Source organism: Salmo salar, unplaced genomic scaffold (genome assembly GCF_965601325.2).
Source record: "Salmo salar unplaced genomic scaffold, fSalSal1 ptg000648l, whole genome shotgun sequence".
NCBI lineage: Eukaryota > Metazoa > Chordata > Actinopteri > Salmoniformes > Salmonidae > Salmo > Salmo salar.
Genome location: NW_027675452.1, coordinates 287,485 through 303,335, shown reverse-complemented (window position 1 = coordinate 303,335; position 15,851 = coordinate 287,485). Strand labels below are relative to the sequence as shown.

Sequence of the window (15,851 nt, the reverse complement as noted above, 5' to 3'; positions counted from 1 at the left end):
ACCCTACTATGCGTGTGTGCGTGTGCAACCCTACTATACGTGTGCGTGTGTAACCCTACTATGCGTGTGTGCGTGTGTAACCCTACTATGCGTGTGTGCGTGTGTAACCCTACTATGCGTGTGTGCGTGTGTAACCCTACTATGCGTGTGTGCGTGTGTAACCCTACTATGCGTGTGTGTGTATATAACCCTACTATACGTGTGTGCGTATATAACCCTACTATGCGTGTGTGCGTGTGCAACCCTACTATACGTGTGCGTGTGTAACCCTACTATGCGTGTGTGCGTGTGTAACCCTACTATGCGTGTGTGCGTGTGTAACCCTACTATGCGTGTGTGCGTGTGTAACCCTACTATGCGTGTGTGTGTATATAACCCTACTATACGTGTGTGCGTATATAACCCTACTATGCGTGTGTGCGTGTGCAACCCTACTATACGTGTGCGTGTGTAACCCTACTATGCGTGTGTGCGTGTGTAACCCTACTATGCGTGTGTGCGTGTGTAACCCTACTATGCGTGTGTGCGTGTGTAACACTACTATGCGTGTGTGTGTATATAACCCTACTATACGTGTGCGTGTGTAACCCTACTATGCGTGTGTGCGTATGTAACCCTACTATGCGTGTGTGCGTGTGTAACCCTACTATGCGTGTGTGCGTGTGTAACCCTACTATGCGTGTGTGCGTATGTAACCCTACTATGCGTGTGTGCGTATGTAACCCTACTATGCGTGTGTGCGTATGTAACCCTACTATGCGTGTGTGCGTATGTAACCCTACTATGCGTGTGTGCGTATGTAACCCTACTATGCGTGTGTGTGTATATAACCCTACTATGCGTGTGTGTGTATATAACCCTACTATGCGTGTGCGTGTGCAACCCTACTATACGTGTGCGTGTGTAACCCTACTATGCGTGTGTGCGTATGTAACCCTACTATGCGTGTGTGCGTATGTAACCCTACTATGCGTGTGTGTGTATGTAACCCTACTATGCGTGTGTGTGTATATAACCCTACTATGCGTGTGTGTGTATGTAACCCTACTATGCGTGTGTGCGTGTGTAACCCTACTATGCGTGTGTGCGTATGTAACCCTACTATGCGTGTGTGCGTATGTAACCCTACTATGCGTGTGTGCGTATGTAACCCTACTATGCGTGTGTGTGTATGTAACCCTACTATGCGTGTGTGTGTATATAACCCTACTATGCGTGTGTGTGTATATAACCCTACTATGCGTGTGCGTGTGCAACCCTACTATACGTGTGCGTGTGTAACCCTACTATGCGTGTGTGTATATAACCCTACTATGCGTGTGCGTGTGCAACCCTACTATACGTGTGCGTGTGTAACCCTACTATGCGTGTGTGTGTATATAACCCTACTATACGTGTGCGTGTGTAACCCTACTATGCGTGTGTGCGTGTGTAACCCTACTATGCGTGTGTGCGTGTGTAACCCTACTATGCGTGTGTGCGTGTGTAACCCTACTATGCGTGTGCGTGTGTAACCCTACTATACGTGTGCGTGTGTAACCCTACTATACGTGTGCGTGTGTAACCCTACTATGCGTGTGTGTATATAACCCTACTATGCGTGTGCGTGTGCAACCCTACTATACGTGTGCGTGTGTAACCCTACTATGCGTGTGTGTGTATATAACCCTACTATACGTGTGCGTGTGTAACCCTACTATGCGTGTGTGCGTGTGTAACCCTACTATGCGTGTGTGTATATAACCCTACTATGCGTGTGTGTGTATATAACCCTACTATGCGTGTGTGTGTATATAACCCTACTATACGTGTGCGTGTGTAACCCTACTATGCGTGTGTGCGTGTGTAACCCTACTATGCGTGTGTGCGTGTGTAACCCTACTATGCGTGTGTGCGTGTGTAACCCTACTATGCGTGTGTGCGTATGTAACCCTACTATGCGTGTGTGTGTATGTAACCCTACTATGCGTGTGTGTGTATATAACCCTACTATGCGTGTGTGCGTATATAACCCTACTATGCGTGTGTGTGTATATAACCCTACTATGCGTGTGTGTGTATATAACCCTACTATGCGTGTGTGTGTATATAACCCTACTATGCGTGTGTGTGTATATAACCCTACTATGCGTGTGTGTGTGTATATAACCCTACTATGCGTGTGTGTGTGTATATAACCCTACTATGCGTGTGTGTATATAACCCTACTATGCGTGTGTGTATATAACCCTACTATGCGTGTGTGTATATAACCCTACTATGCGTGTGTGTATATAACCCTACTATGCGTGTGTGTATATAACCCTACTATGCGTGTGTGTATATAACCCTACTATGCGTGTGTGTATATAACCCTACTATGCGTGTGTGTATATAACCCTACTATGCGTGTGTGTATATAACCCTACTATGCGTGTGTGTATATAACCCTACTATACGTGTGTATATAACCCTACTATACGCGTGTATATAACCCTACTATACGCGTGTATATAACCCTACTATACGCGTGTATATAACCCTACTATGCGTGTGTATATAACCCTACTATGCGTGTGTATAACCCTACTATACATGTGTATATGTATGGTATGAAGAGATGAGCGAGGTCCATAAATGACGAAGGGTGACAGAGATGTAGGCCGAGGTCTAGGTTTGTGTCAGCACACCAAAATGTGTAGAGTGGACAACACTATTCACACACTGTCAGACTGTCTGACTCACTGCCATCACTCTTCTTCCCAGTTTCTCCTGGTTCATCTACTACCTTCAGGATGAGGAACCATCTAACGGCAAGTTGTAAAATAGTCAACTAGTCCTTTCAGGAGACCCGAGAGACATTACTGTAACGTAAACTTGAGCATTTCTTCCGTCTCGACTACTACCTCCGGAGGTTATGGGTGAGCCTTCCTCCAGTCACTCCCCTCAGAGCAGGGCAGCGGAAATAGAACGGTCTCATTGAGCACAACACTCCTACAGTAAAAATCTTAATAGCAGAGTAAATGTTTTTGAAACAGCTGAAAATGTATAGATATGAGAGTTGTTTTATTGAGATTTTAACTGAAATTGCAGTAACAGCCTGCTCCATTCTGACATTTTTGCAGTAGCTTAAAAAACCAAAAAGAGTCACCGGTGTTTTGTCTGGCTGCAGTGAGCCATGTAAAACAGCTGTCAACTCACACCGAATTACCCACGCTTTCAGTCAGAGCTTACTTTACCATATGTAATGACTTGCATGATATTGATAAAAATGAAGCCTGGTTTGTTCTAATGTTGTAAGGTAGGCCTACTGTACTTTATATTTGTATTTCTTTCCCTCTCTCGGAGGACCTGAGCCCTAGGAACATGCCTCAGGACTACCTGACATGATGACCCCTTGCTGTCCCCAGTCCCAGTCCACCTGGCCGTGCTGCTGCTCCAGTTTCAACTGTTCTGCCTGCGGCTATGGAACCCTGACCTGTTCACTGGACATGCTGCCTGTCCCAGACCTGCTGTTTTCAACTCTCTAGAGACAGCAGGAGCGGTAGAGATACTCTCAATGATCGGCTATGAAAAGCCAACTGACATTTACTCGTGAGGTGCTGACTTGTTACACCCTCGACAACTGTGAATATTATTATTTGACCATGCTGGTCATTTATGAACATCTTGGCCATGTGCTGTTATAATCTCCACCCGGCACAGCCAGAAAAGGACTGGCCACCCCTCATAGCCTGGTTCCTCTCTAGGTTTCTTCCTAGGTTTTGGCCTTTCTAGGGAGTTTTTCCTAGCCATCGTGCTTCTACATCTGCATTGCTTGCTGTTTGGGGTTTTAGGCTGGGTTTCTGTACAGCACTTTGACATATCAGCTGATGTAAGAAGGGCTTTATAAATACATTTGATGATTTGATATGAGAGGGGGAGTTAATCAATCATTTTTGATCGGCTAACGTTACTTGATGAAGACGTTGTTTGCTGTAGTAACTGTGCTCTCGTCTTGAAGCTAAAAAGTAATGTGTGTAACGTTAGCGACAGGAATATAAACCCTTTAATTGTTTGCACATGCTTGTGAATTGTTGCGTTATTCAAGAGTGTAATATGGTTGAGATGAAAAGTTGTTTGCATAGTGGAATAGTTTGTTGTTAGCATGCTTAGCTACTGGCTAGTTACCTACGTTACTGGGATATTTACATTACATTTTAAACTAGTGCAAGAATGTCCGTTTCCAAGCTCCCAAACACTCTCTCGGCAGGCACATGACAGTCCGTTGCTAATGTAAATTGAAATGTTGATGTAAATATTATGTACATTTGAATCTCATTACGGTGCCTCTGCTAGAACTCTGTTCAATTTGAATAAGCCCTAAATCAGTCTGAAGACTGGAGTCGCAGCCATAGACCTCATTAAACAATTATACAAGATAACAGCAGGAAGGAAGTTAACTCAAACACCCTCATTACCTCTGACCATAATACTGCTCGGACTGTTGACTGATGAAGAATAAAAATAAAATGGAGTAGTTTAAAAATGCCAAATATCATTTTTCATAGTGTGCAATGCAAGTGGAGCCTAAGCAGAATGATGTCATGCTGAATGAAGCTTGTTAGGAGACTTGTCCAGCCAGACAAGTCTACTCCTCAAAAACCCATTGGATGAGAAAGCCAGATGTCTCTCCCCTCTGACCTTCTCCTCCAATGGGTTTTGAGAAGGAAGCCAGGAGAGAGAGTATGAGAGGACGGGAGGAGTATGCAATTGAGATTCTCCCATTGTGCATCAGTCTAAAGTGGCTTCATCTATTCTCCATCTGGACTTATTGGAAATAATGTGATGGTCTAAGCACTATGGTGGACGTATCCTGGAAGTTAATCACGTGACGGTCTAAGCAATATGGTGGACGTATCCTGGAAGTTAATCATGTGACGGTCTAAGCAATATGGTGGACGTATCCTGGAAGTTAATCATGTGACGGTCTAAGCAATATGGTGGACGTATCCTGGAAGTTAATCATGTGACGGTCTAAGCAATATGGTGGACGTATCCTGGAAGTTAATCATGTGACGGTCTAAGCAATATGGTGGACGTATCCTGGAAGTTAACCAAAGGCAGGTGACAAATGTATGTCCACTATAAGCCTATAGAAACGCATTGGCCTTTTTTAGGACAGATTTTGGTGAGAGTGAAACTTCCCGGGTCGCCTCATCCTCTCTGAGCTGGGAAAAACTGTCGCAATGGATTATGGTCATTGTATTGAATTAAAAAGTTTCTACACTGAACTAGGGTGAATATTTGCTTAATGAAAACAACTCCCTTCAGCCCAGCGTCCCACATCGTTCTTGACTTGATTTCTCTGCTGAATGAAATCAAGCGCTGGGCTCAACACAAACAACTAAATGGGATTCAAGTAACTGAACCGATGTCAGTCAATTAGTTGTTTAATAACCCCTCCCCGCCAAAAGAGAGGTTGGTTAATCCCTCAGCACTACATGACACGACCGACCAATAAACAACAGAAACGTGTTAGCTGACACGACTGACCGACCAATAAACAACAGAAACGTGTTAGCTGACACGACTGACCGACCAATAAACAACAGAAACGTGTTAGCTGACACGACTGACCGACCAATAAACAACAGAAACGTGTTAGCTGACATGACTGACTGACCAATAAACAACAGAAACGTGTTAGCTGACACGACTGACCGACCAATAAACAACAGAAACGTGTTAGCTGACACGACTGACCGACCAATAAACAACAGAAACGTGTTAGCTGACACGACTGACCGACCAATAAACAACAGAAACGTGTTAGCTGACACGACTGACCGACCAATAAACAACAGAAACGTGTTAGCTGACATGACTGACCGACCAATAAACAACAGAAACGTGTTAGCTGACATGACTGACTGACCGACCCATAAACAACAGAAACGTGTTAGCTGACATGACTGACTGACCGACCAATAAACAACAGAAACGTGTTAGCTGACATGACTGACTGACCGACCAATAAACAACAGAAACGTGTTAGCTGACATGACTGACTGACTGACCAATAAACAACAGAAACGTGTTAGCTGACATGACTGACTGACTGACCAATAAACAACAGAAACGTGTTAGCTGACATGACTGACCGACCAATAAACAACAGAAACGTGTTAGCTGACATGACTAACTGACTAACTGACCAATAAACAACAGAAACGTGTTAGCTGACATGACTAACTGACTGACTGACCAATAAACAACAGAAACGTGTTAGCTGACTGACTGACCAATAAACAACAGAAACGTGTTAGCTGACATGACTAACTGACCAATAAACAACAGAAACGTGTTAGCTGACATGACTGACTAACTGACCAATAAACAACAGAAACGTGTTAGCTGACATGACTGACTAACTGACCAATAAACAACAGAAACGTGTTAGCTGACATGACTAACTGACCAATAAACAACAGAAACGTGTTAGCTGACATGACTGACTGACCAATAAACAACAGAAACGTGTTAGCTGACATGACTGACTGACCAATAAACAACAGAAACGTGTTAGCTGACATGACTGACTGACCAATAAACAACAGAAACGTGTTAGCTGACATGACTGACTGACCAATAAACAGAAACGTGTTAGCTGACATGACTGACTGACCAATAAACAGAAACGTGTTAGCTGACATGACTGACTGACCAATAAACAGAAACGTGTTAGCTGACATGACTGACTGACCAATAAACAGAAACGTGTTAGCTGACATGACTAACTGACCAATAAACAACAGAAACGTGTTAGCTGACATGACTAACTGACTGACCAATAAACAACAGAAACGTGTTAGCTGACATGACTAACTGACTGACCAATAAACAACAGAAACGTGTTAGCTGACATGACTGACTGACTAACCAATAAACAACAGAAACGTGTTAGCTGACATGACTGACTGACTGACCAATAAACAACAGAAACGTGTTAGCTGACATGACTGACTGACTAACCAATAAACAACAGAAACGTGTTAGCTGACATGACTGACTGACTAACCAATAAACAACAGAAACGTGTTAGCTGACATGACTGACTGACTAACCAATAAACAACAGAAACGTGTTAGCTGACATGACTAACTGACTGACCAATAAACAACAGAAACGTGTTAGCTGACATGACTAACCAATAAACAACAGAAACGTGTTAGCTGACATGACTGACTGACCAATAAACAACAGAAACGTGTTAGCTGACATGACTGACCGACCAATAAACAACAGAAACGTGTTAGCTGACATGACTAACTGACCAATAAACAACAGAAACGTGTTAGCTGACATGACTGACTGACTGACCAATAAACAACAGAAACGTGTTAGCTGACATGACTAACTGACCAATAAACAACAGAAACGTGTTAGCTGACATGACTGACTGACCAATAAACAACAGAAACGTGTTAGCTGACATGACTAACTGACCAATAAACAACAGAAACGTTTTAGCTGACATGACTGACTAACCAATAAACAACAGAAACGTGTTAGCTGACATGACTGACTGACCAATAAACAACAGAAACGTGTTAGCTGACATGACTGACTGACCAATAAACAACAGAAACGTTTTAGCTGACATGACTGACTAACCAATAAACAACAGAAACGTGTTAGCTGACATGACTGACTGACCAATAAACAACAGAAACGTGTTAGCTGACATGACTGACTGACCAATAAACAACAGAAACGTGTTAGCTGACATGACTAACTGACTGACTGACCAATAAACAACAGAAACGTGTTAGCTGACATGACTAACTGACCAATAAACAACAGAAACGTGTTAGCTGACATGACTAACTGACTGACTGACATGAGAAAAGCTGCTGATGAAGAAACATTTCTAAATGGCACTTGGTGTATTCTACTATTCTAACAGTTCCAAGGGTCGGGGGCCCCGTTTCTGGAAATTGATCCGTGGGCCTGTAAGTTGTCCTCCCTGATTTAGAGGCTTTAAAAAAAAAAAATACACAAGTGTTTTATGTTTTCAGAAAAAAACAAAAAAAAGGTGATCTGTCAACAAATGTCCTCATCCTAGACGATCTGTTTAGTAGATCCAGCTGTGTGTCAACATTCCTAAATGATTAGAAAAGATAAGCACCAGGTCATTTCCTGATTTGTGGCGCTCATCTTATCCCTCATTGGGTGTTGAGGCATATAGCACAACGTTGTAATTGTTGACCTGCGTAGTGGACTCTTCTTGACATTGAGTCTTTAGTGTAATCATGGACACTCTTACTGATAGTTGTGGCTGCTTTGCATGATGAATTGTCTTTACCTTCTTGCCCCTTGTGCTGTTGTCTGGGCCCAATAATGTTTGTACCCTGTTTTGTGCTGCTACCATGTTGTGTTGCTGCTGCCATGATGCTGTGTTGTCGCCAGTGCTGTGTTGTCGCCAATGCTGTGTTGTCATGCGTTGTTGCCAATGCTGTGTTGTCTCGTCGTGATGTGTATTTTGTCCTATATTTTTAGCAGGCCTTTTGCCTTTTAGTAGGCCGTCATTGTAAATAAGTATTTGTTCTTAACTGACTTGGCGAGTTAAAGGTTAAATAGTAAATAAACACTAGTGTTGAGGTCAGAAAACATCTGACAAAACGTTGATATAAACTGTGTTAACGGGGACATTACACAGAAATTCAAATGATGAATACAAGATGATGCTGAAACATTGGTGATTTACCCAACAAATGACTGGCAGCTTACACAGTAGACTCTCAGTTGGGGTCTATTTTAACAGTCTACAGTTGGGGTCTATTTTAACAGTCTACAGTAGACCCTCTGTTGGGGTCTATTTTAACAGTCTACAGTTGGGGTCTATTTTAACAGTCTACAGTAGACCCTCTGTTGGGGTCTATTTTAACAGTCTACAGTTGGGGTCTATTTAACAGTCTACAGTAGACCCTCTGTTGGGTCTATTTTAACAGTCTACAGTTGACTCTCTGTTGGGGTCCATTTTAACAGTCTACAGTAGACTCTCTGTTGGGGTCTATTTTAACAGTCTACAGTTGGGGTCTATTTTAACAGTCTACAGTAGACTCTGTTGGGGTCTATTTTAACAGTCTACAGTTGGGGTCTATTTTAACAGTCTACAGTTGGGGTCTATTTTAACAGTCTACAGTTGGGGTCTATTTTAACAGTACAGTAGACCCTCTGTTGGGGTCTATTTTAACAGTCTACAGTAGACTCTGTTGGGGTCTATTTTAACAGTCTACAGTTGGGGTCTATTTTAACAGTCTACAGTTGGGGTCTATTTTAACAGTCTACAGTTGGGGTCTATTTTAACAGTCTACAGTAGACCCTCTGTTGGGGTCTATTTTAACAGTCTACAGTAGACTCTGTTAGTCAGCGCCTCTAACTGTTTGGGTCACACAAAGGACATATTGGTTTACAGAAATCCATACTTAGGTGTTGTTTACCTGGTCACTGTCTCCAGCTCTGTTGCATTTACAGAACAAACCCAATGTAAGTAAATATCCATGATAATGGCATATTTCACATTTCAGGGTCAAATCATCTTAAAGTATCTTTACTGAGTTAGAAAATCAATTTAACCCTTTGGGATGATTCCGACATGGAATGTAATACTTACAGTACCAGTCAAACGTTTGGACACCTACTCATTCCTGGGTTTTTCTTAATTTTTACTATTTTTTACACTGTAAAATAGCGAAGACATCAAAGCTATTAAATAACATATGGAATCACGTAACCAAAAAGTGTTATAAAATATATTTTGATTTGTTTATTTGAGATTCTTCAAAAAGTAGCCACCCTTTGCACACTCTTGGCATTCTCTCAACCAGCTTCATGAGGTAGTCACCTGGAATGCATTTCCATTAACAGGTGTGCCTTGTTAATTTGTGGAATTTCTTTCCTTCTTAATGGGTTTGAGCCAATCAGTTGTGTTGTGACAAGGCAGGGGTGGTATACAGAAGACAGCCCTATTTGGTAAAAGACCAAGTCTTTTTGGCATGAACAGCTCAAATAAGCAAAGAGAAACGACAGTCTATCATTATTTTAAGACATGAAGGTCAGTCAATCCGGATGAGTTCATTCACAGGACAATCTTTATACGAATAATAGTTTAAAAAATAAATAATTAAAACATTTAATCCAGGTTATGAACATGTTACGGTAATGAGAACTCGTTATAACAAAATGTTCATGGTCTCGGAAAACGGTTTTTAACGTTACATCTGAACAGTTGTGATTAATATGGACAATAATTTGATGGCATTTTATCCATTACAAAATAAAAGGTTTGTCTTTTTAAAAAAAATGTACCAAGAGTAATACACACACACACACAATATTGTACAGACATGGCCCAATGGTATTCCTAGAAACAGAGACCACAACAAGCAGTCATACACTCCTGGAATGTGCTAGAAAACCTTTGGAATTCTGCCCATCAGCTCCAGGAAAGAGATCACGTGATATCCCAGAAATTATTTAATATTAAATACTTAAATCAAATCGTTATTTGTCACATCCGCCGTATACAACAGGTGTAGACCTTAGTGAAATGCTGAATACAACAGGTGTAGACCTTACAGTGAAATGCTTACTTACAAGCCCTTAACACAGTTTTCTTAACTGCATTGTTGGTTAAGTAAAAAATATATACAATTATTAACAAATAAATAAAACAATTACATGGGCTCATAACTTATGTTAGTAAAAACATAGTATACAATATAAAATTACATAAGGCTGAAGTTTGCTGACCGGGAAACCTGACCAGGAAACACTCAAACTGAAATAGTCAAACTGAAATAGTCATCCCTTCAACAACTTCAGAGGCCAAAGATGGTTATGGGCACCTTGCAAGTTGATGCAACAGTGATCTCTAGGGGACTAGACACTGAGTGGACAAAACATTAGGAACACCGGCTCTTTCCATGACACACTGACTAGCTGACTCCAGGTGAAAGCTATGATCCCTTCTTGATGTCACTTGTTAAATCCACTTCAATCAGTGTAGATGAAGGGGAGGAGACAGGTTAAATAATGATTTTTAAGCCTTGAGACAATCGAGACATGGATTGTGTGTGTGTGCCATTCAGAGGGTGAATTGTCAAGACTAAAGATGCATGTGCTTTTGAACAGTGTCTGGTAGTAGGTGCCAGGCGCTCACTCCGGTTTGTGTCAAGAACTGCAACGCTGCTGGATTTTTCACACAGTTTCGCGTGTGTATCAAGAATGGTCCACCACCCAAAGGACATCCAGCCAACTTGACAGAACTGTGGGAAGCATTGGAGTCAACATGGTCCAGCTTCCCTGTGGAACGCTTTAGACACCTTGTGGAGGCCATTCCCCAACGAATTGAGGCTGTTCTGGGGGGGTGCGCAACTCAATATTAGGAAGGCGTTAACGTGTTGTACACTCAGTGCACGTGTTCTAGGGAACTGGGCCCTAGAGCCCTAGTCAAAAGTAGTGCACTATTTAGGGAATAGGATGCCATTTGGGACCAAGCCTGGGATACACACAATACATCTATCACACTTCAGATATAGCTGACACTGTCTCCGCTCCAAAGGTGTGTGTGGCCTGATCTGCCCAGTAAGTGTTTGTGTGTGTGTGTGTGTCACAGTTTGTGCAACTTCTGTGCAGCATGTCTGGCCATTTTTAAAAGGTGTGTGGACTGCACTTCCTAATGTGTTTGTGTTTTCCAAAACACATCCTGCTGCCTCAACCCAGCCCCAGAAGTAGTCAGAGTGAGTGAGTAGGCCAGTCAAACACGACACAACAGCCACTGGATAAAACCTGTTAGAAGATGGTGGTGGGACTAATGCAAAAAAATTTAAAAAAATAAAATAAAATCACCTTTCAAATGAACATTGACAAGACATGTTACTGTAGGTTACTCTCCCACACTCTCTCTACCAGAACACACGGAAGCAGGATTTCCTAGCATCATCTCTCTCCTCACAGGTGTCTGTGTTTCAGGACTCTAGACGAGACACACAGCTCATATATGTCGTCTCTAAGAACAATAAGGATGGTTGGTTCTAGTAGAACGGCCACCAAACGTCCTGTTCTAACCGTTCCTACTTCCTGTCTGTCTGTCTGTCTGTCTGTCTGTCTGTCTGTCTGTCTGTCTGTCTGTCTGTCTGTCTGTCTGTCTGTCTGTCTGTCTGTCTGTCTGTCTGTCTGTCTGTCTGTCTGTCTGTCTGTCTGTCTGTCTGTCTGTCTGTCTGTCTGTCTGTCTGTCTGTCTGTCTGCGTGTATAAAAGAGGAACGACATGGGGCTATAATGATGATATTGACCAGGCGTTTTAAAACTTCCCTGTTCCTTTAGTCTGATATAATACAACTAAAACGGGTCACACTGTGTTCCTCATTAGGATACTCTACCTGACTGGTGCAGAAATCCAGTTTGATCCAGTTAGCATCCCTCTCAATCTAGTGCAGCATAGCCAAAGCCTTCTATGGATGGCAGTCAGATAGGAGCACACAGTGGTGGCTGGAGCTTGGCAATATATTAAATGTAATAAAAATTGTATTTGTCACGTGGTGAATCTAAAGGGTGTAGACATTACCGAGAAATGCTTTCCTTATGAGTCCTTCCCAAAGAACAACAGGAGGAATAAAATACACAGGAATAAAGCCACATACAAGGAATACCATATATCATGAATCCCAGTATACAGGTATGATCTACAGGTTGGTTCAATACCCTCTAGAAAATGGTATTTTTATACAGTGGTAAATAACTGAAAAGTCCAACTAATTGGACTACTTAACTGTCAGTTCTGTCCTAGCGTGGTTGAGTGGAAAACCCATCAGCATGGAGAAATACCATTTAAAAACCCTTCTAATTCATTTGTTGCCCTTCTAGGGTCCATGCACTAGTCATAAAACTAACTCAGAAACAGAACAGAGTAACATACCGCCACAGTCAAAATAAAGACAAATCTGATATTTGGGTCATATCGCCCAGCCCTATTGGTGGTACTCATGTGGTCCTGAGTGGCGCTAGCAGCCAAAGGTCAAGGGTTCAATTCCCTCAGGTGATCACATGATAAAAATGGACACACTCACTACTGTATTTGAAGTATCTTTGGATTAAAAACGTCTGACCAAAGTCCTACTGTGGTGTTTTACACAGATACCTGCACCTCTACTGGACAACACTTCAGACACTAGGTCAGTAGTCTCTAGAAACGGAGTGTGTGTGTGTGTGTGTGTGTGTGTGTGTGTGTGTCTGCTGGTTCTGGGACATAAAATCCCCCGACGTCCCCACAAGGATAGTAAAATAAGGAAAATGAACCCTCGTGCTGACATTTCCCAGGGGTTAGCTTTAAGAGTTAGGTTTAGGAGTTAGGTTATGGTAAGGGAAAATAGGATTTGGAATGGAAATATATTTGAGGTCCCCATGAGGATAGAAGAACATAACGTGTGTGTGTGTGTGTGTGTGTGTGTGTGTGTGTGTGTGTGTGTGTGTGTGTGAGAACCCTGACAATATTCTCTCTGTCAGGTGTTAATTGCCTTTGTGTCATCATGTTGAATTCCTGAATTTGAGTCAGTTGACCATGGAAGTGCAGCCAGCTGCCCCGCCCTAAATGGCACTATTCCAGCTGCATGAGGACACAAGGGCTGTTGGAACTACCTGTCCCCGGCTGCTGTCAGCCCGTCAGTGACACACTGTGTCAGTCAGGGTGTCTCTTCAGCCCTAAAACACACCAGACTACTACATCACTGCTACATATACCTGGGTCTGCCTTTGGAACAGAGATAAGACCACACTGTGTCAGTCAGGGTGTGTCTCTTCAGCCCTAAACACACCAGACTACTACATCACTGCTACATATACCTGGGTCTGCCTTTGGAACGGAGATCAGTCTTCCTCCCTCTGTATCAGATCAGTCTTCCTCTCTCTGTCTGGATCCTTCTGTCTGTCTCTGTCTACCAGTATACACAGCTCCCTTCATGCAGCACATCCACTCTAGTGGACATCCACTCTGGGTTTGAAACTAGGTACATATGTGTCAAGTCTATTCCAACCTGGATACTTATGCAAGACACTCCCCCAAACGGCCCGGCATTTCCAGTTGTAATGGTTGACTCAAAAGTTACAAAATGACCTTGGTCCTAAAAATGGCACCAAAAGACAATGCTATATTATCTCTAAAAGGGATATTCCCCATTGAAACTTGTACAGAACATAAAAAACAGACAATTTGGGTGTTAAACTGTGGCAACGGGGTGCACATTTTAGGAGATTATATGTATAGAACTGTGCCTGTTTATACAACAAAATGATCTTAGTTCTGTAGTCACTGCACCAAAGACACTCAGTCTACTACAGTAACGTCATTTCATGATCCTGAAGTCTCGAAACTACTGCTGCTTATTGTGTGGGATGCAACATTCTGACGATAGAAATGTAGCCTATAGAGCTGTCTGGTCTTTCCTGTTTTCCGGTTCTGTACGTTGGTTTTCTATGTGAGCGATCTGTGTCCTACTCGCTGCCCTCTGAACTGTCCATCTGGTGAGTGACTGTTGATAATCCACTCACTCTACAGCCGGTTTCGACAGTATTTTAGAAGCGTAGACTACTTATTGTAGGCAGGGAATTTCCACTACGGGTTTCATTATGCTCCTCCTCTTTATCGTACTTAGTAAAATAAACTTACAATACGCCCATGAAGTCAACGAGACGTCTGCGTATTAACTTAGGAAAATATTTGGCCATATGACTGATTTCCCCAGATAGCATATGTTTGAGTTGCAACCACTACGCACAAGCGAACTCCGGGTTTTCAACAGAAATGGACGGAGAGAGCAAAGACGTGCGTCAAGCGATCAGAAATACGTTTGACAAAAACTAAATATTCAGACTGGATATTGGAGAAACTAGATTAGTAAACTCTCAATATGGCTGATAAATCACATTAATAATCGTAAACAATCATAGCTACCTTGTCTTTGAATCCTAAACCCAGGTTCGTTCTCTCATCATGAAGTGAATTGTCTCCAAGTCGCCCCCTAAAAAACCCGAAAACTCTCCTTCTCACTTCTTCAGAAAACTGCAACCCTGTAGCGCATGGAGATGGCGCATCTGACATCCGTGCTGTAAAAGGTAGCGTTCAAACTTTCCGTAGACGTATCGTCCAATGATTAATAGGCTACAAGCCCGCCGTTGATTACTTCACATTTTAAGCGAAATGTTCACTAATACCTTGAGGACAAACAAGGTTTATTCCAATTTCGAGTTTAGATTGTGTGATCGGGAGTTCCTTACCCTTCCTACTCGCACCAGTGACACAGATTTGCTGATTGACGGCTGGAAAACCAGACTCCTCCTAAATAAAGGTATGACGTTGCCTTTGTTCGGCCTATTTACCTCCTCAGGAGTTGGAAAAAAACTTTTTTTTTTATTCAAAAGGCAGTAAAACAAAAATGATGGAGTGAGTTTTAGTAAAAATACCTTGATGTAATAATTTGTTATAGGGACATATGTGCTAGGCTAATGCTGTATTCACACAGGTTATCGTCATAAACTACATTTTACATACACCTTGATCACACCGACAGTGTTTTTGCGCAAAATGGTATGCAGCGTCATCTGGATATGTGGGCAACAAAAGTTCAACATTCACCTTCTGCTACCATTTCTGTCAAGCTGTCTACGCACACAATTTGATGCATACGTTAGATAAATCCAATGTATGCACCTCACAGAAAGCACTGCAACTGCCTCTGCAATGCAACGCTGCAAGGCTAACACAGCGTTCCATTGGAAATGAATGTACTTCTGGTGTACCAAAACGCAAGGACACTGTAGGTGTGATCGAGGC

The 15,851-nt window shown here is 42.4% G+C and overlaps 1 protein-coding gene across 2 annotated transcripts in view; it reads right to left on the bottom strand.

Annotated features, from left to right (window-relative positions):
- LOC145877039 (N-acetyllactosaminide beta-1,3-N-acetylglucosaminyltransferase 2) overlaps positions 1-15,354 on the bottom strand; it is a 39,164-nt gene extending 23,810 nt beyond the window's left edge. The window contains exon 1 of one of the 2 annotated variants that reach the window (XM_082972331.1): positions 14,973-15,354. The gene's annotated coding sequence lies outside the window, so the exon portion shown is untranslated. Of the gene's footprint in view, positions 1-13,864; positions 14,016-14,972 lie in introns of those variants that run through there. The other variant, XM_082972332.1, reaches the window with a different exon arrangement.
- Positions 15,355-15,851: the final 497 nt, after the last annotated feature.